Genomic DNA, 23433 nt, shown 5'->3' on the forward strand with positions numbered 1-23433 from the left:
GAAGAAAAAAAGAAAACCCACAACTCCCTACCGGCCAAGAGTGCCCCAATTGGGGAAAAACAAAAAACAATTGGGCACTAAAAATCATGGCCAGTTTGATACCCAAAACCTAACCAAAACTTAAACCTAGAGACTTTTAAACAAAAAAAGTTCCGAAGCAGCGGCCGCTCTAAGCCGCTTACTCCTTGTCAGGTCAAAAAACCCTGTAATGAGGGGGAAGAACTGATAAGTCCTTAAGTGTCCCGCGTCCGGGGAGCTCCGAGCTAAAAGGAAGTAGCTAAAAGGACAAGACCTATAACAAAAAAAAAAAACAAAGCGGAGTCAGGAAGGATCAACTTGAGCAATGGCAAAGCACCGCAGATGTCCTAGGAGAGGTGGAGGTCAGTACGCTATCCGCTGGCAGGAAGGATGAAAAAGCGCCCACCCACCCAGTGGGTAAGTATTATCCCGTGAGATCCGCAGCAGCAGTATCAACAACCCGCCAGGCAAAAACAAAAAAACAAAAACAAAAAGGCCGGGAGCCCATAACAGGATAAATAATTCAGGCAAGCAGTACCCCCCATCAACGTAGGGATAGCTGTAGAAGATTAACGTAGAGTGATCAGCCAGTCATTTGCTTCCTCAGGGGTGTCAAAGAATTTCACCGATCCGTTATAAGGCACCCGAAGGCGGCTGGGGTATAACATGCTGTATTTAATATCCTTGTCCCGTAGTCGCCTGTGGTCATCATTAAAGGACCTTCTCTTGCGCTGCAAGTCTGCCGAGAAGTCCGGGAACAGTAGGATTGAGGAGTTGCCATATGGTAGAGAAGGGAGCTTACGAGCTGCCGAGAGGATCCTATCCCGGTCCCTGAAATTCAAAAAGCGGACCAGGAAGGGCCGGGGATTTGCCCCTGGGATGTAACGTCCTGTAGGAACACGATGAGCACGCTCAACGACATATGTCGGGGAGACTTCCGGGAGGCTCAACAGCTTCTTGAAAAAGTCTTCAGCAAACTCCGCTGGTCGGTCACCCTCCTCTCCCTCCGGCAGACCTAAGACACGGATATTGTTGCGTCTTGCTCTATTCTCCGCATCATCAGCCTTAGCGACGAGCAGTTGCACCGTGTGTTGCAGGTCCACTATGTTGTTGGTGTGGGTAGCCGTGAGGTCCTCAGCTGCAGAGATTTGTGATTCTGATTCAGTCAGCCTGCCCCTGATCTTGTCCAGGTCATTCCTAATAAGATTACATTCTTCTGCAAGGCGGTCTATTCGTACCAGCATAGAGGTTTTACTTTGTTCAATAGCAGCTAGGATCACCGCAGTACTGTCCTGGGAGGGAGGGGTAGGCAAAGCCACCCCGGAGGGAGAACCGGACTCCATGGCTAATTCCGCAAGCAGCGACTGCACTCTCCCAATAAGAGAGGGATCTGGTTGAGCGGGCGGATCAGAAGCAGGACAGCTCAGTGCAGAAGAGCTCTTAGGCCGGTGTTTAGGGCCCATGAAGGGATGTGGGCTGTAGGTGTCCGTGAGCCTCCGCTCCTCACAGTTGCAATCCTTTGGCAGCAAGGCTCAGGCAGTGACTCTATATGGCAGGGCCCAGGGAGCTGGATGGATGGATGCAATGTCCGTCAGAAAGGGAGGATTGCCAGGGCCCTCAGTCAGTGCACCAGAACAGCCCCCCCCCAAAATGGGTAGCAGTGTCCAGCAATAGATGAAAGAAGCAGTTACCAAATTACAGGGGTCAGGCCGACCACATCACATCCCCTCCAGCCACTGGGTAAAGGCTGCAAGTGACTCCCAGGCTGCGTTAGGCCGGACCAGGCCGGGGCAATTATGATGGCTCCACAGCCCCCCCACCAGCTTCCGCCAGGATGGTTATGTAGGAGACAGTCCCCCACCGGCCGACAGCCGCCTCCGCCGCTCCGCTGGCCGATCGCGGCGCCCCCCCGCTGGCCGGCCGGCCAGGAAAGTCCGGTCCGCGGCTGGCTTCACTAGGCCGCGCTAGGCCTCAGGCCCGAAATTCAGCACCGGCGGTTCGCGGAACAACGGGACAGCCCAGGGGCGCAAGGGGGCAGTGGATGGATGGAGGGGAGCCTCTTACCTCTCCCACAGGCCCCGGATCAGCCCCGATTGCCCCGCACAGGCCGGGAAGATGGCGTCCGACACGGGGAGGATGAGCGGCCGTATCCTGGGCTCCACGGTCCCCCACTCCACAATTTCCCCTCAGGATACAGAGCAGCAGGGCTGTAGTCCCTCTGGCCGAGAAATCTCTCCGTTTGGGCCGATAGATCAGCAGGATGGCACAGGATTATGAATCGGACGGCCGGAGCTCCCCAAACACACGTCCGCTCTTACTTACATCCGGACACGCCCCCCGCTCAATACTTTGTTAATGACTTAACAACCGGCCCATAGCCAAATGACGGCTACAGGGCGGTTGCTTAACTCTGGGAGGACTTTATAGTACGTCCTCCCAGAATTCCGCTCTCTCGTGCGCACCCTGGGGCGCACACGAGGGCATCCGTAACCGCCGTGTCCACAGGACCCGGCGCATCACGGATCATGGTTAACGGCCGCTCAACGTGGCCGTATACCACGTGATCGCTCCGTCAAATGACTAAACAAACCGGCGTCCTGTTATGACACCGGTTCCTCCCTCCCCTCTCTGTACCGATTGGTACACTGGAGGGGAGAGATCGATGTCAGCAGGGCTGTGGGCTGGATCTGCAGTGCCCACATCGTTGCTCACCGACAGTTAACCCTGTAATTCCATGCCAATACTCTGCAATAGCCTGCCAATACGCTGCAATGTCCTGCCAATACTCTGCAATGCCCAGCAATGTCCTGCCAATAATCTGCAATACCCAGCAATAATCTGCAATACCCAGCAATAATCTGCAATAGCCTGCAATACCCTGCCAATACTCTGCCATAAATTGCCATACCCAGCAATACTTGGTGATACCCTGCAATACCCAGCCATACTCGGGGATACCCTGCAATACCCAGCCATACTCGGTGATACCCTGCAATACCCAGCCATACTCGGTGATACCCAGCCATAGTCAGTGATACCCTGCAATAGCCAGCCATACCCGGTGCTACTCTGCAATATCCAGCCATGCTCAGCCATACTCGATGATACCCTGCAATACTCGGCGATACCCAGCCATGCTCGGCCATGCTCAGCCATGCTCGGCTGTACTCAGCCTCTGCATGTTGCCAGGCTGTGGAAGTCTCACACACGTGTTATCGCCGTACTCTAGAGGAGTAGTAGAATCTATTTTGGGGTGTCATTTTTGGTATGTACATGCTATGTGTTAGAAATATTGTATAAATGGACAACTTTTTGTTAAAAAAAAATACATTTTAACCACTTCCCGCCCGCCATCATATGACGTCCTTGACTTTGTGCAGGGATATCTGAATGATGCCTGTAGCTACAGGCATCATTCAGATATCAGCTTTTTCAGCCGGCAATTCCCTACACCATAAGAATGATCATAGAGGCTGTTCCACTGCTTGAACGTTCTCACAGGAGGTGAGAGGGGACGTCCCCCCTCCCGCCTCCCTCCGGTGCTTCTACCGACTCGCCAATACGATCAAAGCCAGAATGTTTTTTTTTATTTCAGACTTCCCAGCCTAGAGGTGAGATGCGGGGTCTTACTGACCCCATATCTCACTGTAAAGAGGACCTGTCATGCCATATTCCTATTACAAGGGATGTTTACATTCCTTGTAATAGGCATAAAAGTGATCAAAAAATTTATTTTTGGGGAAAAAAGTGTCAAACTAAAATAAAGTAAAAGGAACAATAAAAAAAAAAATTAAAAAAATTAAGGCGCCCCTGTCCCCATGTGCTCGCATGCAGAAGCGAACGCATACATAAGTCCAGCCCACATATGAAAACGGTGTTCAAACCACACATGTGAGGTATCGCTGGGAACGTTTGAGCGAGAGCAATAATTTTTGCTCTAGATCTGCTCTGTAACTCAAAACATGTAACCAGCAAAAAAAATTTAAAGCGTCACCTATGGGAATCTTTAAGTAGCGACGTTTGGCGCCATTCCACGAGCATGTACAATTTTGAAGAGTGACATGTTAGGTATCTATTTACTCGGCGTAACTTCATTTTTCACATTATGCAAAAACATTGGGCTAACCTTACTGTGTTGTTTTTTTATGCACAAAACATTTTTTTTCCAAAAAAAAGCGGTCGAAAAATTGCTGCGCAAATACCGTGCGAGATAAAAAGTTGCAACGACCACCATTGTATTCTCTAGGGTCTTTGCTAAAAAAAAAAAAAGCATATATAATGTTTTCAGGTTCTATGTAATTTTCTAGAAAATAAATGATGATGGCCCTGCATGTAATTTTCTAGCAAATAAATGATGATGGCCCTGCATGTTGGGCCTCTGTATGTGGCCACGCTTTGTGAAAGTCTCACACATGTGGTATCATCATACTTGGGAGTAATAGCAGAATGTGTTTTGGCGTGTAATTTGTGGTATGCATATGCTGTGTATGAGAAATAACCTGATAATATGACAATTTTGTGAAAAAAAATCTTGATTTTGCAAAGAATTGTGGGGAAAAATGACAACTTCAAAAAACTCACCATGCCTCTTACTAAATACCTTGGAATGTCTTCTTTCAAAAAAGGAGTCATTTGGGGGGTATTTGTACTTTTCTGGCATGTTAGGGTCTCAAGAAATGAGATAGGCCGTCAGTACTTCAGGTGTGATAAATTTTCAGATATTGGCACCATAGCTTGTGGACTTTATAACTTTCACGCAGACCAAATAATATACACCAATTTGTACTTATTTTTAACAAAGATATGTAGTAGTATAAACATTTTGGCCAAAATTTATGAAGAAAAATTACTAATCTGCTAAATTTTATAACAGAATTTTCGGTCTTTTTTTCTTTTATAGCACAAAAAATAAAAAACCCAGCAGTGATTAAATACCACCAAAAGAAAGCTCTATTTGTGTGAAAAAAAAGGACAAAAATTTCATATGGGTACAGTGTTGCATGACTGAGTAATTGTCATTCAAAATGTGAGAGCACAGAACGCTGAAAATTGGTCTGGTGATTAAGGGGGTTTAAGTGCCCAGTGGTCAAGTGGTTAAAGCAACTTTGGCACCAATTACAGCCTCAAGTTTTTTTTTAGTATGATGCTACAAGCTTGGCAAACCTATTTTTAGGCAGTTTCTCCCATTTTTTTGCAGGACCTCTCAAGCTAGGTTGGATGGGGGAGCATTGGTGCACAGTCATTTCCAGACATCTCCAGAGATGTTCAATCGGGTTCAATCATAGCCTGTGGCTGGGCCACTCAAGGACATTCACAGAATTGTCCCATAGCCACGCCTTTGTTATCTTGACTGTGTGCTTAGGGTTGTTGTCCTGTTGAAAGATGAACCATGGACTCAGTATGAGGCCCACAGTGCTCTGGAGAAGGTTTTCCTCAAAAATGTCTCTGTACATTGCTGCATTCATCTTTTCCTCGATCCTGACTAGTATCCAAAGTTCCTGCCACTGAAAAACATCCCCACAGCATGATGCTGCCAACACCATGTTTCACTGTCAGGATGGTATTGGCCAGGTGACGAGCAGTGCCTGGTTTCCTCCAGACATGATGCTTGCCATTCGGGCCAAAGAGTACAATCTGCTTGACCAGACCAGAGAATTTTGTTTCTTATGGTCCGAGTCCTTCAGGTATCTTTTGGCAAACTCCAGACAGGCTGTCATGTGCCTTTTACTGAGGAGTGGCTCCGTCTGGCAACTCTACCATACAGTCTGATTGGTGGAGTGCTGCAGAGATGGTTGTTATTCTAGAAGGTTCTCCTCTTTCCACCAAGAAATGCTGGAGTTCTCTAAGGCCGCGTACACACGTGGGGACTGTTCGGCCAACTTTGTCCGTCAAACAGTTTCAGCGAACAGTCCGCTCAAACTTAGAATGGACGGACTTGCCCACACACGATGAACGAACAGTTTGCTGAAACCGTGCGCGATGACGTGAACGGCACGTACGACGGGACTAGAAAACGACGTCCTATACACTGCAATGCAACCTTCGGCGTATAAATTCTTTCTGAGCATGCGCGGAACTTTGTTTGACGAACAAGCCTACACACGAGGGGACTGTTCGCTGAAACAAGGTTTCAGCGGACAGTTTTTCGGAAATTCCCAAAAACCTTGTTCAGCAGACTGTTCGCTGAAACTGTCCGCTGAAAGCCCACACACGGGCGGACTGTCCGCTGAAACACTGTTCAGCGGACAAAGTTGGCCGAACAGTCCCCGCGTGTGTACGCGGCCTTAGAGTGACCATTGGGTTTCTTTGTCACCTCCCTGACTAAGGCCCTTCTCCCCCAATTGCTCGTTTGGCCAGGCGGCCCACTCTAGGAAAAGTGCTGGTGGTTCCAAACTGTGCTCATTGGGACCTTCGCAGTGCTGCACAAATGTTTCTGTACCCTTCCCCAGATCTGTGCCTCCATACAATCCCGTCTCGGAGGTCTACAGACAATTCCTTGGACTTCACGGCTTGGTTTGTGCTCTGACATGCACTGTTAACTGTGGGACCTTATATGGACAGGTGTGTGTCTTTCCAAATCATGTCCAATGAACTGAATTTACCACAGGTGGACTCAATTCAAGTTGTAGAAACATCAAGGATGATAAGTGGAAACAGGATGCCCCTGAGATCAATTTTGTATGTCATGGCAAAGGCCATGAATACTTATGTACATGGGATTTTTTTGTATTAATAAATTTGCTAAGATTTCAAAACAAACTTATTTCACGTTGTCATAATGGAGTATTGTTTGTAGAATTTTGAGGAAAATAATGAATTTAATCCATTTTGGCATAAGGCTGTAGCATAACATGTGGAAAAAGTGAAGCGCTGTGAATACTTTCCGGATACACTGTAGCTGCCAGTGCTACTATGGAAAGAAAACAATCCTGATGGGTTTTTTTTGTAGAGGGAGTTAAAAAACAGTTTTTATGCAACCAAATCAATCATGCTGGTCTCCCAAAGGTGGTTTGTAAAAGGCAATGCATCAAAAGGTAGGTTTTCTCATAAAGAAAATATTGGGAAGTGGTTTCTATAGCATTCAATGGCTTTTAAAAAGATCATTTCTCACCGTTCTGCTCGAAGACGCTCGCATGCAGCTGTTGTTGCCTCTCACGTTCTTGTTCTGCGTGACGTATTTCTATTTTTGACGTATTAATTTAAAGTGCAAGTCCAGTTATAACTTTTTTCCTTGGAAAAAAGAATATCCCTGCTATACATTAACCACTTCAGGACCGCCGTATTGCCAATGTACGTCAGCACAATGGCACAGGCAGGCACAATCACGTAGATGTACGTGCCTGCCTTCCAGCGGGTGGGGGGTCCGATCGGACCCCCTCCCGTTGGATACGACGGTCCGGTTCGGTCCAGGAGCGCTCCGTGATGAGGGGATGGCCGTTGGTTTTCGGCCACCCCCTCTGGATCGCTCCTGGCCAATGAGAAGCTTCCTCCCACTGTGTATTGTTTACACAGGAAGGAGGAAGTGATGTCATTCTCCTCAGGGCGGTCTTTTTGACCGGATTACGAGGAGAAGACTAATAGTAAGTGTGCACCAACACTACACTGACATGTAGGTACACACAGGCACACAAACCCCCCCCGATCCCCCCCCCCGATCGCCCCCCGCCCCCCCTGTCACAGTGTCACTGATTGCATTGATCATTTCTTTACTGATCAATGCATTCAGTGTCAGTTGTGACAGTAAAAACTGTCAGGACAGTTAGTGTTAGGTCCAGGGTAGCCCCCTATCACCCCCCAATAAAGATTTAACCCCCTGATTGCCCCTAGAGTTAACCCTTTCACCCCCTTTTGCCAGTGTCACTAAGCGATCATTTTTCTGATCGCTGCATGTGTCGCTAGGTAGCTAGTTATTTTTTTAGGTTCACCGCCAGGTTTTTATATCGCTAGGTACCCCGATATACTACCCAATAATGGTTTTAACCCCCTGATTGCCGCTAGTTAACCCTTTCACCCCCTTTCGCCAGTGTCACTAAGCGATCGTTTTTCTGATCGCTGCATTAGTGTCGCTACAGTCGCTAGGTAGCTAGTTATTTTTTTAGGTTCACCGCCAGGTTTTTATAGCGCTAGGTACCCCGATATACTACCCAATAATGGTTTTAACCCCCTGATTGCCGCTAGTTAACCCTTTCACCCCCTTTTGCCAGTGTCACTAAGCGATCATTTTTCTGATCGCTGCATCAGTGTCGCTAGTGTCGCTAGGTAGCTAGTTATTTTTTTAGGTTCACTGCCAGGTTTTTATAGCGCTAGGTACCCCGATATACTACCCAATAATGGTTTTAACCCCCAGATTGCTGCTAGTTAACCCTTTCACCCCCTTTCACCAGCGATCACAGTATAAGTGTCACTGGTGACGCTGGTTAGCCAGTTAGTTATTTAGGTTCCCCGTCAGGTTTTTATATAGCGCCAGGGACCCCCATATACTACCTAATAAAAATTTGAACCCCCTGATTGCCCCTAGTTAACCCTTTCACCACTGATCACCGTATAAGTGTTACGGGTGACTCTGGTTAGTTTGTTTTTTATAGCATCAGGGTACCCACCATTTATTACCCAATAAAGGTTTAACCCCCTGATCACCCGGCGGGTGATATCAATTAGGTTTTAGGGTCAGGGTCTGCGCCGCCCCAGGCAGCGCTAGGTTAGTGCCAGTACCGCTAACACCCACACGCAAAGCATACACCTCCCGTAGTGCTATAGAATCTGAACAGATCAATATCTGATCTGATCAGATCTATACTAGCGTCCCCAGCAGTTTAGGGTTCCAAAAAAACGCATTGTTAGTGGGATCAGCCCAGATACCTGCTAGCACCTGTGTTTTGCCCCTCTGCCCAGCCCACCCAAGTGCAGTATCGATCGATCACTGTCACTTACAAAACACTAAACACATAACTGCAGCGATCGCAGAGTCAGGCCTGATCCCTGCCATCGCTAACAGGTTTTTTGGTAGCATTTTATATTTAAATCCGGAAGGCAGTGCTTGGTTTTCGGGGTCCCGTACGTGGCTAGGCTCCCAAAAAGTCCCCCACATGTGGTATCCCCGTACTCAGGAGAAGCAGCAGAATTTATTTTGGGGTGTAATTTGACTTCTGCCCATAGCATGTGTGAGCAATATATCATTTAGTGACAACTTTGTGCAAAAAAAAAAAAGTTTGTAATATTCCCGCAACTTTTGGCAAAATATAAAATATTCCATGGACTCAACATGCCTCTCAGTAAATAGCTTGGGGTGTCTACTTTCCAAAATGGGGTCATTTGGGGGGGTTTTGTGCTATTTTGGCATTTTATGGCCTTCGAAACTGTGATAGGTAGTGAGGAGTTAAATCAAAAATTTGCACCCTTAGAAATCCTGAAGGTGGTGATTGGTTTTCGGGGTGCCGTGCGCGACTAGACTCCCAAAAAGTCCCACACATGTGGTATCCTCGTACTCAGGAGAAGCAGCAGAATGTATTTTGGGGTGTCATTTCACATATGCCCATAGCATGTGTGAGCAATATATCATTTAGTGACAACTTTGTGCAAAAAAAAAAAAAGTTTGTAATATTCCCGCAACTTGTGGAAAAATATAAAATATTCCATGGACTCAACATGCCTCTCAGTAAATAGCTTGGGGTGTCTTCTTTCCAAAATGGGGTCATTTTGGGGGGTTTTGTGCTATTTTGGCATTTTATGGCCTTCGAAACTGTGATAGGTAGTGAGGAGTTAAATCAAAAATCTGCACCCTTAGAAATCCTGAAGGTGGTGATTGGTTTTCGGGGTGCCGTGCGCGACTAGACTCCCAAAAAGTCCCACACATGTGGTATCCCCATACTCGGGAGAAGTAGCGGAATATATTTTGGGGTGCAATTCCACATATAACCATGGCATGTGTGAGCAATATATCATTTAGTGACAACTTTTTGTAAAAAAATTTTTTTTTTTTGTCATTATTCAATCCCTTAGGACAAAAAAAATAAATATTCAATGGGCTCAACATACCCATCAGCAATTTCCTTGGGGTGTCTACTTTCCAAAGTGGGGTCATTTGGGGGGGATTTGTACTGCCCTGCCATTTTAGCACCTCAAGAAATGAGATCGGCAGTCATAAATTAAAAGCTGTGTAAATTCCAGAAAATGTACTCTAGTTTGTAGACGCTATAACTTTTGCGCAAACCAAAAAATATTCGCTTATTGACATTTTTTTTACTAAAGACATGTGGCTGAATAAATTTTGCCCTCAATGTATGACTAAAATTTAGTTTATTAGATTTTTCTTATAACAAAAAGAAGAAAATATCTTTTTTTTTTCAAAATTTTCGCTCTTTTTCCATTTATATCGCAAAAAAAAAAAATCGCAGAGGCAATCAAATACCATCAAAAGAAAGCTCTATTTGTGGGAAGAAAAGGACGCAAATTTCGTTTGGGTGCAATATTGCATGACCGCGCAATTACCAGTTAAAGCAGCGCAGTGCGAAATTGCAAAAAGACCTCTGGTCCTTAAGGTGTTTATTGGTCCGGAGCTGAAGTGGTTAAAGGCTTACTTAATTTTTTTATTTAAAACAAGGCATACTTACCTGCAACCACAATTCTTTTTCCATCCCCCACTGGCACTCCTGGCTCCTCTTTGGCGAATGCCCCCCATAGAAAGCCGCTTCCTATGAGGGCTCGCTCCTAAACCGCCTTGTCTGCATCCATTAACAGACAGGGTCACTGGGCCTTGCCTACCGCTTCCTCATCAAAGAATTTGATTGACAGCAGCGGGAGCCAAAGGCCCCTGCTATCATCAATCTGCAGCGAAGCAGGACAGCCATAGTGAAGTCACTATGACAAGCCTGGATTCACACAGAGGCGGCGAGGGGAATCACAAGCGATTCGGACAGGATTTGCACCGCATTCCTGGTCACAATCGCATGCAATTCTTTGCAGTGCAATTTAAGCCCATTCCTTTTGTATGGGCTCAGATCGCACGGAAAAGGTATCGGTTCTAGGTTTCGGAACATTTGCACAAGTTTAAGTACTCATGCAAATGGTTAGTATCAGCACCGATATTGATAACACTAATTTTGAGTGTTACAGGTTGGAAGCATGTGGGAGGTTTAGTGAAGTGGCGGTTTTAAGAGATTCCATAAGCCTCCACACAACAGAGAAACATCAGCTGCGGTGCAGACATCGCGGGACTCCAGGATAGGTAAGTGCCCCATTGTTAAAAGCCAGAAGCTACAGTATGTCTAGCTGCTGGTTTTATTTTTTTGGGCAGAACACCATTTTAAGGGATAGTTATTTGTTTTGTGCATCTAGGTGGCAGCGCAGGAGCAATTTAGAAAACATCAGTATCAGGGGGCACATGTTATGTTAAGCATTCCACGGCATTGAGGATTTTACTGGGAGATTCCAGTGTCTTCGCACCAATGGCCTATTTCCTAAGCAAGTTTTCCGGGACAAGGCTTAGCAATTACGTTAAACCAATCTAGTTCATTAGTAGACTGAAAAAGCACATACATGGAGTCCTGTGCCAGAGGATCACTTTCAGACTCGCCCAACATCTACTGCAGGACAGAGCACCTTCCAGTTCAGCTAAAGCTCAGTTTTGCAGCAAGCAATGAGGTTACAGAGAGGAGAGGGATTCCTGATTCCCCATTTACAGGTAAAACATTTTTTTATTCTTAATCATTCAAAGGACACAAGGTACTTCACATTCATGACAACTTGGGATGTCCCAAACACATAACATGGAGGGTGGGTGTTTTGTCACATTCGGCGATCCATCACATTTTGCTACGGAAATTGACATTCCGCTGAGAAATTTCACACTGCGCATGCATAACTTGCCCATATGATTCATAGACTGCGTAATGGAAGTGACCTTTAGTCGCCGCCATCTTGCTACTTCCCGCACTGCTCTACAGTAAGGATACACTGAAAAGGGGGAAAGCGGACATCTTGTTACACCCCCTGGAGTTTTCCATTTTACACTTATTTTTACAAGTAAAGTGAGTTTATATAGTGAAAAAATACAGTACTTAGAACTCTGACTGGTTAAATGTAGAATTTTAAAAGCAGAGAACTTCTGTCAGATCAGCAAACCTGTGAGGTGAGCAGGCTTGCCGCTGATTTTAAAATTAAACATCTAACCAGTCAGACAGAATTCTGAGTACTGTATTTCTCTATATAAACTCACTTTACTGTTAAAAATAAGTATAAAATGCACAACTCCGTTGGGTGTAACAAGATGTCAGCTTTCCCCTTCTCAGTGTATGCTTACTGTAGAGAAGTGCAAGGTGTAGCAAGATGGCGGCAATGGAATGTCACCTCCGTTACACATTCTGACGGCTTGGGGAATCCGGCATCGCTCATGCGCACTCCAGCGGGTAGCCAAATGTGATAGGTCACCATATGTAACGAAACATGAGCAACCCAGAAACAAGGCCCACATGCCCGAAAACCATAATAGAAGCTTGAACTTGAATCACTGATACCCCTGGTGGGATGGGATGATCAAAATACAAAACAAATACATCTTAGCCCGGTAAAGAACAAGAAAAGATTCAATGCAGGATAGCACAGCCAAAGGACTCTACACATTGAAGTGATGGCGACCAAAAAAGGACAACCTTGCACAAAAGGGACAAGAAAACCTCAGACTCAAACTGAGAAGACTGCAATACAGTTAAGACCATATTAAAGTGGTTGTAAACCCACTTAAACTAAAGAACTAACACCGGCAAGACAAAGGCATAATGAGCTTATAGTTTAGTTTACCAGCTAATTATGTAATACTCACCTGAGATTGAAGCCCTCGTTGCGGTGCCCATGCATCGCTCCGGCGGCCAACATCACTCCCAGGGTTACGTCTGGGTATCGCAGCTCCGGCGCTGTGATTGGTCAGACCCACAATGACATCACGCCCGCGCATTTGTGCGGTAATGGCACACTCACTGAAGCAACAGCACATACCTGCCATTGCTTCAGTTTGTGTCAGTGCGCATGTGCCAATGCAGGGGATATCTCCTAAACCGTGCAGGTTTAGGAGATATCCTGGGTGGCTACAGGTAAGCCTCATTATAGGCTCACCTATAGCACAAAGTGGTCTGTAAGGGTTTACAACCACTTAAAGGAGGGGGCTGCACAGGTAGATCAATCCATGCAATACCGTGCACAAAGGCTTTTCACCAAAGAATGAGATACAATACGTTTTTATGACAGAACAGCCAAGGCCGCTTAATGGTACTCAAAGCCAGCAGCATCTCCACATCAGACTTCAGAACACCTAAAAATGCATCTCATGTAATACGGGCAGCGATTAAAATGATGAGTCTCACACAAAGTTAAATAAGCCTTCCATGTACGATGGTACACATTCCTGTAGGTTGGCTCTCTTGTTTTGAGGGTAGGAATTATACAGTCCAAAACACCCCTATACATCAGGACTTGGGCTTTAACAGCCAAGCCATCAAAGCCAGCGACTGTAAAAGCAGGATGGAAAAATCAGACCCTGTAACAGCAAGTCAGATCAATCTGGAAGGCACCATGGCTTGTTTTTCCCAAGAGATTTACAATGACTCCACATTCTTCTTAGACAAGCAAGTGTGATTAGAATCGCCAAATTGCTCTTATCCTTTATCTTGCACAAAAAGTGGACTTTTGTACACAAGCTCGGAATTTCCGACAAGTATTGCTGTCCGAAAATTTGAGAACCTGCTCTCAAACATTTGTTGGCGGAAATTCCGCCAACAAATGTTCTATGGAGCATACACACGGTCGGACTTTCCAACAACACGCTCACATCCAACATTTGTTGTCGGAAAATCTTATCGTGTGTACAGGGCATCAGTGTCCTGTGGATCTCTGCAGCTCCTCCAGTTACCATGGGCCTCTTGGCTGCTTCTCTGATTAATGCTCTCCTTGCCTGGCCTGTCAGTTTAGGTGGACGGCCATGTCTTGGTAGATCTGCAGTTGTGCCATACTGTTTATATTTCCGGATGATGAATTAAACAGTGCTCCGCAAGATGTTCAAAGCTTGGAATTTTTTAAATTTTTTTATAACCCAACCCCGTTTTAAATGTCTACACAACTTTATCCCTGACCTTTCTGGTGTGTTCCTTGGCCTTCATGATGCCGTTTGTTCACAAAGGTTCTCTAACAAGCCTCTGAGGGCTTTACAGAACAGCTGTATTTATATTGAGATTAAATTACACACAGGTAAACTCTATTTACTAATTAGGTGACTTCTGAAGACAATTGGTTCCACTAGATTTTAGTTAGGGGTATCAGAGTAATGAGGACTGAATACAAGTTTACACACTTTTCAGATATTTGTAAAAAAAAACAAAAAAAACACACAAACTTGAACGATTTATCATTTTCCTTTGCCAATTATGTGCCACTTTGTGTTGGTCTATCACATAAAATCCCAATAAAAATACATCATTTACATTTTTGGTTGTAACATGACAAAATGTGGAAAATTTCAAGGGGTATAAATACTTTTTTCAAGGCATTGTACACCAATAACTGTTCGCAATGAGGCCCCAAACACTAAAAATGCTGCTTATACAGGTGTTGTGTTTTTTTCATTCAGCATGTAGAAGCTACCATGTGTTAGCCTATGTACCCCTGCACATTTGGCTGCTTAGGCCGCGTACACACGGGCGGACTGTTCGCCCAACCTTGTTCGGCAAACAGTTTCATCAAACAGTCCGCTCAAAATTTGCATGAGCGGACTTGCCCACACACGAGCGGACTGTTTGACGAACAAGGTTGGGCAAACAGTTCGCTCAACTTTTGAAATGAACGGACTCGCCCACGTAAGGCGGAGGCAAGTCCGCCCATTTCGAGCGCGTGTACAGGTAGGCGGGGCCCGCGAAGGAGACGTCGCGGGCTCCGCCGCCTGGAATGGGCTTAAAGGGGAACCCCAACGCCGAAAAAAAATCGGCGTGGGGGTTCCCCCCAAGTCCACACCAGACCCTTGTCCGAGCACGCTACCCGGCCGGCCAGGAAAGGGGGGCGAGCGAGCGCGCCCCCCCTCCTGAGCCGTACCAGGCCGCGTGCCCTCAACATGGGGGGTGCCTTGGGGAAGGGGGGGCCGCGCGGCCCCCCCACCCCAAAGCACCTTGTCCCCATGTTGATGAGGACAAGGGCCTCTTCCCGACAACCCTGGCCGTTGGTTGTCGGGGTCTGCGGGCGGGGGGCTTATCGGAATCCGGGAGCCCCCTTTAAGAAGGGGGCCCCCGGATACCGGCCCCCCACCCTATGTGAATGAGTATGGGGTACAATGTACCCCTACCCATTCACCTGTGAAATAAAGTACAAATAAAAACACAACACAGGGGGAAAAAATATTTTATTGCACAGCCGGGGGTCTTCCGTCTTCGGGGGTCTTCTCGCCGGACTCCTCCGCTATGTGTGTGTAGCTCTTTTGCCAGCGGAGGAGTCCGGCTTTCTTCCTCCCCGCCGCCGGCCTCTTCTCCCGACTTCGGGGGTCTTGTCCCCCTCTTCGGTTCTTCTGCCGGGCCACCGCGCCTTCTTGTAGCTCTTTTACAGGCGGTGGCCCGGTCTTCTGTCGCCGTCGCCGCCTTCCGTTCGTGTTCTTCTTCTTGTTCTTCTCCAGGCGATGTTGACACGTCGCTCCCTCCGGCCGGAATGCCAGAGCCGCCCTGCGCTGTGACTTATATAGTGACAATGGGGCGGGGTCACATGGTATATGTCACATGGGTTGATGTCACATGGTGACCCCGCCCCCTTACGATGTCATAGTCCCCATGTGACATCAACCCATGTGACCAACCCATGTGACATATACCATGTGACCCCGCCCCATTGTCACTATATAAGTGACCGCACAGCGCGTCCCCGGCATTCCGGCCGGAGAGCTCGTCGAGTCAACATCTCCAGGAGAAGAACAAGAAGAACAAGAAGAAGAACACGAACGGAAGGCGGCGACGGCGACAGAAGACCGGGCCACCGCCTGTAAAAGAGCTACAAGAAGGCGCGGTGGCCCGGCAGAAGAACCGAAGGCGGCGACAGAAGAACGGAAGACGGCGACAGAAGACCGGGCCACCGGACCAGGCGCGGTGGCCCGGCAGAAGAACCGAAGAGGGGGACAAGACCCCCGAAGTCGGGAGAAGAGGCCGGCGGCGGGGAGGAAGAAAGCCGGACTCCTCCGCTGGCAAAAGAGCTACACACACATAGCGGAGGAGTCCGGCGAGAAGACCCCCGAAGACGGAAGACCCCCGGCTGTGCAATAAAATATTTTTTCCCCCTGTGTTGTGTTTTTATTTGTACTTTATTTCACAGGTGAATGGGTAGGGGTACATTGTACCCCATACTCATTCACATAGGGTGGGGGGCCGGTATCCGGGGGCCCCCTTCTTAAAGGGGGCTCCCGGATTCTGATAAGCCCCCCGCCCGCAGACCCCGACAACCAACGGCCAGGGTTGTCGGGAAGAGGCCCTTGTCCTCATCAACATGGGGACAAGGTGCTTTGGGGTGGGGGGGCCGCGCGGCCCCCCCTTCCCCAAGGCACCCCCCATGTTGAGGGCACGCGGCCTGGTACGGCTCAGGAGGGGGGGCGCGCTCGCTCGCCCCCCTTTCCTGGCCGGCCGGGTAGCGTGCTCGGACAAGGGTCTGGTGTGGACTTGGGGGGAACCCCCACGCCGATTTTTTTTCGGCGTTGGGGTTCCCCTTTAAGCCCATTCCAGGCGGCGGAGCCCGCGACGTCTCCTTCGCGGGCCCCGCCTACCTGTACACGCGCTCGAAATGGGCGGACTTTCCGAGCGGGAACAGTCCGCTCATTTCGAAAGTACAGCGGACAAGCCCACACACGGGCGGACTGTTCGCTCAAACACAGTTTCAGCGGACAGTTTTTCGGAATTTCCGAAAGACTTTGTCCGTCCAACTGTCCGCTGAAACTGTCCGCTGAAAGCCCACACACGAGCGGACTGTCCGCCCAAACACTGTTCAGCGGACAAGGTTGGGCGAACAGTCCGCCCGTGTGTACGCGGCCTTACAGGCATATTTGTAGAGGAGTGTTTACAGAAAAAAAAAAGGGGGGGGGGACTATCACAAGTGTTTTTGATAGGAGCTTTCACACAGAAAATGCATGACATACCTAAACGCCGCATTTTGGCACATCAAGAAGTTTTAGGTGTACATTTTCTGGGGTTTTGGGGAGAAAAAAAACATATAAAAATGCAAACATGCTAAAACACGTGTACAGTATGTTCCATGGGAGTATTTATTATGTTGCTTATTTCTGCTGCTCAGTGGGCATGGACCCCAATTCAGATTCTACAATGGTTGAAGCAGTGGATACAGCATACAATGCACAAAGGAACCTATTTGTAAAGGTAGATGCCATCCCTCAGCTTACTGAGTCACTGACCTAGAACAAGCTTGCAGCCAATAAAGTGTCTGGACACCCAACCTGCACAACTTCCTATGTGTTCTTGGTTCACAACTCATTAGGTAGCAAAGTTGGAATAAATGACGCCCCTAGAGTTTCTCTTCAAGAACACTCAAGCAAGAGTAGCTTCTTGTTTTCTCCTTACAGCAGCTACCTAAACCAAACAACCAGTTTCCCCAGGAAGTAGTAGAGAAGTTAATACTGCAGTCCAGCAACAGGTTTTATTTGCCCACCACCTTTACTACATCAGGTTCTGATGAAATTGCACTGATGCTTTGCAACACTACACTTTAAAGTGAACTCTGCTTTGCCCATGCAGGTTACGTGAACAACCGTTTTCTGCCCTCACTTGCTGCCCGCCGGCCATCATATGACAGGCAGGCGGTGCGGCTCTTGTTCTGGGAGTGCTTCATATGATGGCCTCCCATTTAAACAGGGAATGCGCACGATCATGCGCACGCATCCCTGTTCCTTCGGTGGCGGCGTGTCACTGAGACACCGCTCGCCACTGAGAGGGGTGTACAGCCATTGGGCATGGCTGTTTACCATGTGATCAGCCGTGATGAAGTCACAGCTGATCACAGGTGGTACCGCCCCACTTTGCACGGCACATGCACGCGATCGGGAACACGCTGCCCATGCACGTCGGTGGCGGCGTGTTCCCAGGATCACTGCTCTTTACCGACGGTGGTAAACAGCCATTGGCCAGCAGCGGCATGTGATTGGCTGTGATCCTTTCACAGCCGATCACTAAATGTAAACAAACCGCGTTAACGAGATGTTACCGGGTTCTCCTCCTCACACACCAATCGTGTGTGAGGAGATTGCGGTAACATCTCGTTACTGCCTACAGTGTACACCAACACACACTGATTGCCCCCCACACCTGTCACAGTCCACCAGAGTACCCGAGTACCTGTCCCCAGGCCATCAGAGTACCCGAGTACCTGTCCCCAGGCCATCAGAGTACCCGAGTACCTGTGGTGGTGAAGCACTCGGTCGGTGTTCCTATTAAACACTTTGGGTGGAGATAGAAGCATTATTAAGAAAATCTTAAACACTGAAGAGACTGTTTACATTTATGCACTATACTTATGCACAAAGCACTTTTTCTTACAGGAGATAATAAAGCACTTGTAATATTAATGGTATATTGGAGCATATTGTGGTTTATACTGTTTGTGGTATATAGAAAGCAACAAACTGTTTTTTTCACACATTTTTTACACTGTTGAAACTATTTATTGTGGATGAATTTTGGGGGCTTGAGCACTTTAGTTGTTTGTGGTCTGAGTAAGATTTCTTTATTTATTTGTTGACGCCAGTGCAGGAGTTGGGGGTCTGGTCAACAGCCACAAACTGCAGTGGTGCCATCACATATATATATATATATTTTTTTCCTTTTTTTCTGGTTTTATAATTTGTAAAAGTGGTGGTTTAGTTGGTAGTGATATTAATGTATTTGAAACACATGGTCTAGACTTCTTGGAAGTAAGGCATTATTATAGGAAATAAAGTTAGCGCAACCCTGATCATACGCACATATTAGATTGACTCACATAGTGATATCTCTATATTAGGTTGCAGCAAACAGATATATTTTACATTTTCTTGTCCCTAGTGCGCCGGTATTTTTTCTATTTTTTGTTAAAACACATGTATGTTCACCTTAAAGCAGAGTTCCACCCAAAAGTGGAAGTTTTGCTTTATGCACTCCTCGCCCCTTACATGCCACAAATGGCATGCAATTTTTTTTGGGGGGGGGGGGGGGGGTTGGGTACCTATAAACACACCCTTTTGACAGGTACTTCCTGTCCCACTTCCTCCTTCCGTGTGCCTAGGCGATGCCTCCTCTCCCCCTAGGTGGCCCCTCCCTCGCTGCAATCTTCTGAGACACGTCACAGGTCCCACAAGATTTCCTGGCCACTAGGAGAGCTCAGAGAAACTCGCGCATTCACAGAGTATGCCTGGCTTTGAAACCGCAAGCTGTCACAGCCGGGTGCCCACAGTTGCAATGACAGTGCTGCGGAGAGGAGGGGGAGAGGAGTGAGGCTTGCGGCGGCTGCATTGCTGGAACGTGGGACAGGTGAGTGTTTTGTTAAAAGTCAGCAGCTACACTTCTTGTAGCTGCTGACTTTTAATAAACTGAAAAATGAGTGGAACGGTTTTGTTTTTTTACGTACTTGCAGTGCTTTTATAGGGATAACATTTAGAGAACTGTGTTTGTATTGCAGAGATATATTTTATATGTTTCTGTTTGTTTTTCTCAGACATACACTTGAAGTATCTTCTGACCTTTGGTATAAAATATCCATTCAGCTGAACATCTTTAATGGGTGCATGAGCAACTCCTATTGACACAACTGAGACAAAGCGCTGGATTTCCTGTAGAACAGCCTGTGTGTACGGCATCTTTACTTTGTCATCATAGTCAAGGTTGTCTCTGTCTCCTCTATTTCTTCTCTATATTTCTCTGAAAGAGCATCTACAGTTTTATACTCATACTGAAAATATAATAAAATAAAACTGAAGGCAGCTTAGGTTTGTATTATTCAAAAAAATATATTGAATTGCAGGTGACAGAAAGTGAAAGCACCTGATTGGTGGGTTGTAACTGACAATACAGATACTTCTAGAACAAAGCTACTAGATAATAAGAGATATAAAGAAGGAAACCATTTTCAGAAGACTTTACCCTGAATGTCCGGATAGGTTATCATGTAAAGCAGACTCCATTCCAGAGTGGCAGAGGTAGTTTCCGTCCCAGAAAGAAAGATCTCCCACACATGAATAGGTTCTCAGCATCAAAGGTTGAATTGTGACCATCGGGGAAGTCTGCAAAATCTCCACTTACCATTCCTCGCTGTGGGGTTATCTGAGATAAACCTAATCACCCTTCACGGTGGGCTCCAAAACCTTCAGGAACAGGGGAACCTAGAGGTTACCCACAATCCTGGACCTGCAACAGCACCCTGCCAGTAAAACCTTGTGGCCCTACTACCAAAAAGTACTGGATCCCAGGGTCCAGCTCTCTAAAAAGACAAGCATTCGCAAGCAAAACCTTGTTTCTTCGGACACAAGGCCCAGGTACCATTCCTTAGGCCCATGAAAGGACACTCTGAACGGATCCGGTCAGCATGGCTAGTCCCAGCAAGGAAGCTTCCAGTGGAGCTTAGCACAGCAGATCTTTACTCGTGACCAACACCTTAGACACTGGGGAAAAAACTGAGGACTCCCAGTAGTGGGAGGGGTTATATAGGGAGGGCACTTCTTGCCTTAGGGTGTGCCAGTGTCCATCACCTATCAGTGGCCCTATAACCCACATAGTAGCTACTATGGCTCTGTGTCCCCTGATGTATGAAAAGAAAAGCAGATTTCAACTTTTGTAGACTGTTCATTTTACAGAAATCTTAAAAGCTGAACTTCAGTCATAGAAATAGAAAGTGCTTTCCACAGCAGGTGTGCTGCCTTACTGGGAATAAAGTGCCCAGTGCAGGGGGAAGCAGGGTGACATTTCAGCTCTAGAGATTACTTTTTTCATCACTGCAGCTTGCTGTTAAACTGAGTAACCTAGAAAAGCATTGCTTTGTCTGGGGGGTCCCTCTGCAACAAACTACAGCCAGTCTTTCCCTACTCATTGTGTGTGAGCATCTGTCTTCAGTAACCCAGAGTTCAGCATAACCACTTGTTTAACGGGCACTTTCACCCACTTCCTGACCAGGCCAACATTTTAAGCTTCCAACACTGTCGCACTTTGACAACTGCACAGGCATGCCGCATTATACCCATGTGACACTAGAGCTTTCTTTTGATGGTATTTAGTCACCACAAGGTTTTATTTTTTGCTAAACAAATGAAAGAGCAAACATTTTGAAAATCACTGATCGGTTCCCTGATTAGTGTAGCTGTCCCCTTTCACACTTGTCGGTCACTGGCTCTCCTTAAAAATGAATGCTGATTACTGGGAAGTGTGCTTATGTCTTGATCAGCCGTGTATGGACACAGCTGATCATGTGGTAAAGGGCCACTGTGATTGCCGATCACAGAGCACGCTGGGTGAGCACTGCAGCGGGCAACGATCTTGAGGACGTCAACAGAAGCCCTCCTAGAACTAAACGACAGCACTGTAGCCGTCATTCTGCTATAGCACGGTCGGCAAGTGGTTAGAGGTTATAGTGTCATAGATTATCTATTTTAATTCCAATTCCTATGGAGATCACCTGTCAAGAATGTCACCAAGATTTAAAAAGTTAATAGTAATCCTACCACCATTTGATGTCGATGACTGTCGCGTTGGCATCCTTTGTGGCTTAGAGTCTGTTGGGTTGCTAATAGGAGTCATTTTACAAGTGCGTACCCAAAGAGAAGGCCTGGGGCTCTCAGCAGAAGGAGCCTAAAGAATAGACAAATTTGTTATAGACAATTTATAGGGATACGCAATAGAAAGTTATTCTACTTTAGACTAAGTCTTGTCATCAATTATATACAGTGCCATAAGAAAGGTATTCAAACCGCTTGAAATTTTTACTTTGTCATGTTTCAACCAAAAAAACTTAAATTGGGATTTTATGTGATAGACCAACACAAAGTGGGACATAATTAGGGGTGCAACGGATCAAAAAAACTCACGGATCGGATCATTTTTAGGATCAGAAAATAGTAATTGAATTTGCAGAAACCTGTGAAAATTCCACCGCCATATAGTCCCCACTGTAATATCCACAATCTCCCCCACTGTAATATTGGCTGAGCGTGGCAGGGTACGGCTGGGTACGGCAGAGCATGGCTGGGTACGGCAGAGCATGGCTGCGTAAGGCAGAGCATGGCTGGGTACGGCAGAGCATGGCTGGGTACGGCAGAGCATGGCTGGGTACGGCAGAGTATTGCAGAGTAAGGCTGGGTATGTCAGAGTATCGGCAGGGTATGGCTGGGTATGGCAGAGTATTGGCAGAAGATGGCAGAGTAGTGGCAGGGGATGGCAGAGTATTGGCAGGGGATGGCTGGGTATGGCAGAGTATTGGCAGGGTATGGCAGAGTATTGGCAGGGTATGGCAGAATATTAGCAGGGTATGGCAGAATATTGGCAGGGTATTGGCAGGGTATTGCAGAGTAGGCTGTCAAAGAGCAGCGCTGTGGGCACTACAGATGCAGCCCACAGTGCTGCATCCATCCGACCTCTCCCCTTCCACTGTACAGATCAGTACAGAGAGGGGAGAGAGGAACCGGTGTCATGTCATGATTTGGTTTGTTTATAAGTGATCGCTCCGTCATTTGACGGAGCAATCACATTGTAAACGGCCTGGGTGAATAAAGATGGCTGCCGCTTCAGACCTAGGCCGAAGCCGCGGCCTTCCCTGAGACCGTGACCGGGGAGCGCGCCGCGGATCACGGCGTGTGCCGATCCGAGCGGGGTGACCCGTTTGGATCACGGATCGGTGACGATCCGTTGCACCCCTAGACATAATTGTGAAGTGGAAGAAACACGATAAAAATGGTTTTTAACTTTTAACTTTTTTTTTACTGATACCTCCAACTAAAATCTAGTCTTGCCTTCAGACGTCACCTAATTAATAAACAGTCCACCTGTGTGCAATTTAATCTCAGCATAAATGCAGCTGTTCTGTGAAGCCCTCAGAGGTTGGTTAGAGAATCTTAGTGAACAAACAGCATCATGAAGGCCAAGAAAAAGCCATAAGAAGTCTTGTTTGCGAGAAGTCATGTGGGGGACACAGAAAACATGTGAAAGATGGTGCTCTGGTCAGGAGACCAAAATTAAATTTTTTGGCCTAAAAGCAAAACGCTATGTGTGGCGGAAAACTAACACTGCACATCACCCTGAAAACAGCATCCCCACCGTGAAATATGGTGGTGGCAGCATCATGTTGTAGGAATGCTTTTCTTCAGCAGGGACAGGGAAGCTGGTCAGAGCCAGATACAGGGCAATCTTATAAGAAAACCTGTTAAGAGTCTACAAAAGA

At 47.0% G+C, this 23433-nt stretch overlaps 1 long non-coding RNA gene across 1 annotated transcript in view; it reads right to left on the minus strand.

Moving 5' to 3' along the window:
• Positions 1-22836, minus strand: part of LOC143930948 (uncharacterized) — a 39252-nt gene extending 16416 nt beyond the window's left edge. The window contains exon 1 of the long non-coding RNA XR_013262856.1: positions 21722-22836. This is a non-coding gene — a long non-coding RNA (uncharacterized LOC143930948). The remainder of the gene's footprint in view (positions 1-21721) is intronic.
• Positions 22837-23433: the final 597 nt, after the last annotated feature.

This window comes from Lithobates pipiens, unplaced genomic scaffold (genome assembly GCF_037356315.1).
Source record: "Lithobates pipiens isolate NorthernLeopardFrog02 unplaced genomic scaffold, aLitPip1_a1.2 Scaffold_10, whole genome shotgun sequence".
In the NCBI taxonomy this organism is placed as follows: domain Eukaryota; kingdom Metazoa; phylum Chordata; class Amphibia; order Anura; family Ranidae; genus Lithobates; species Lithobates pipiens.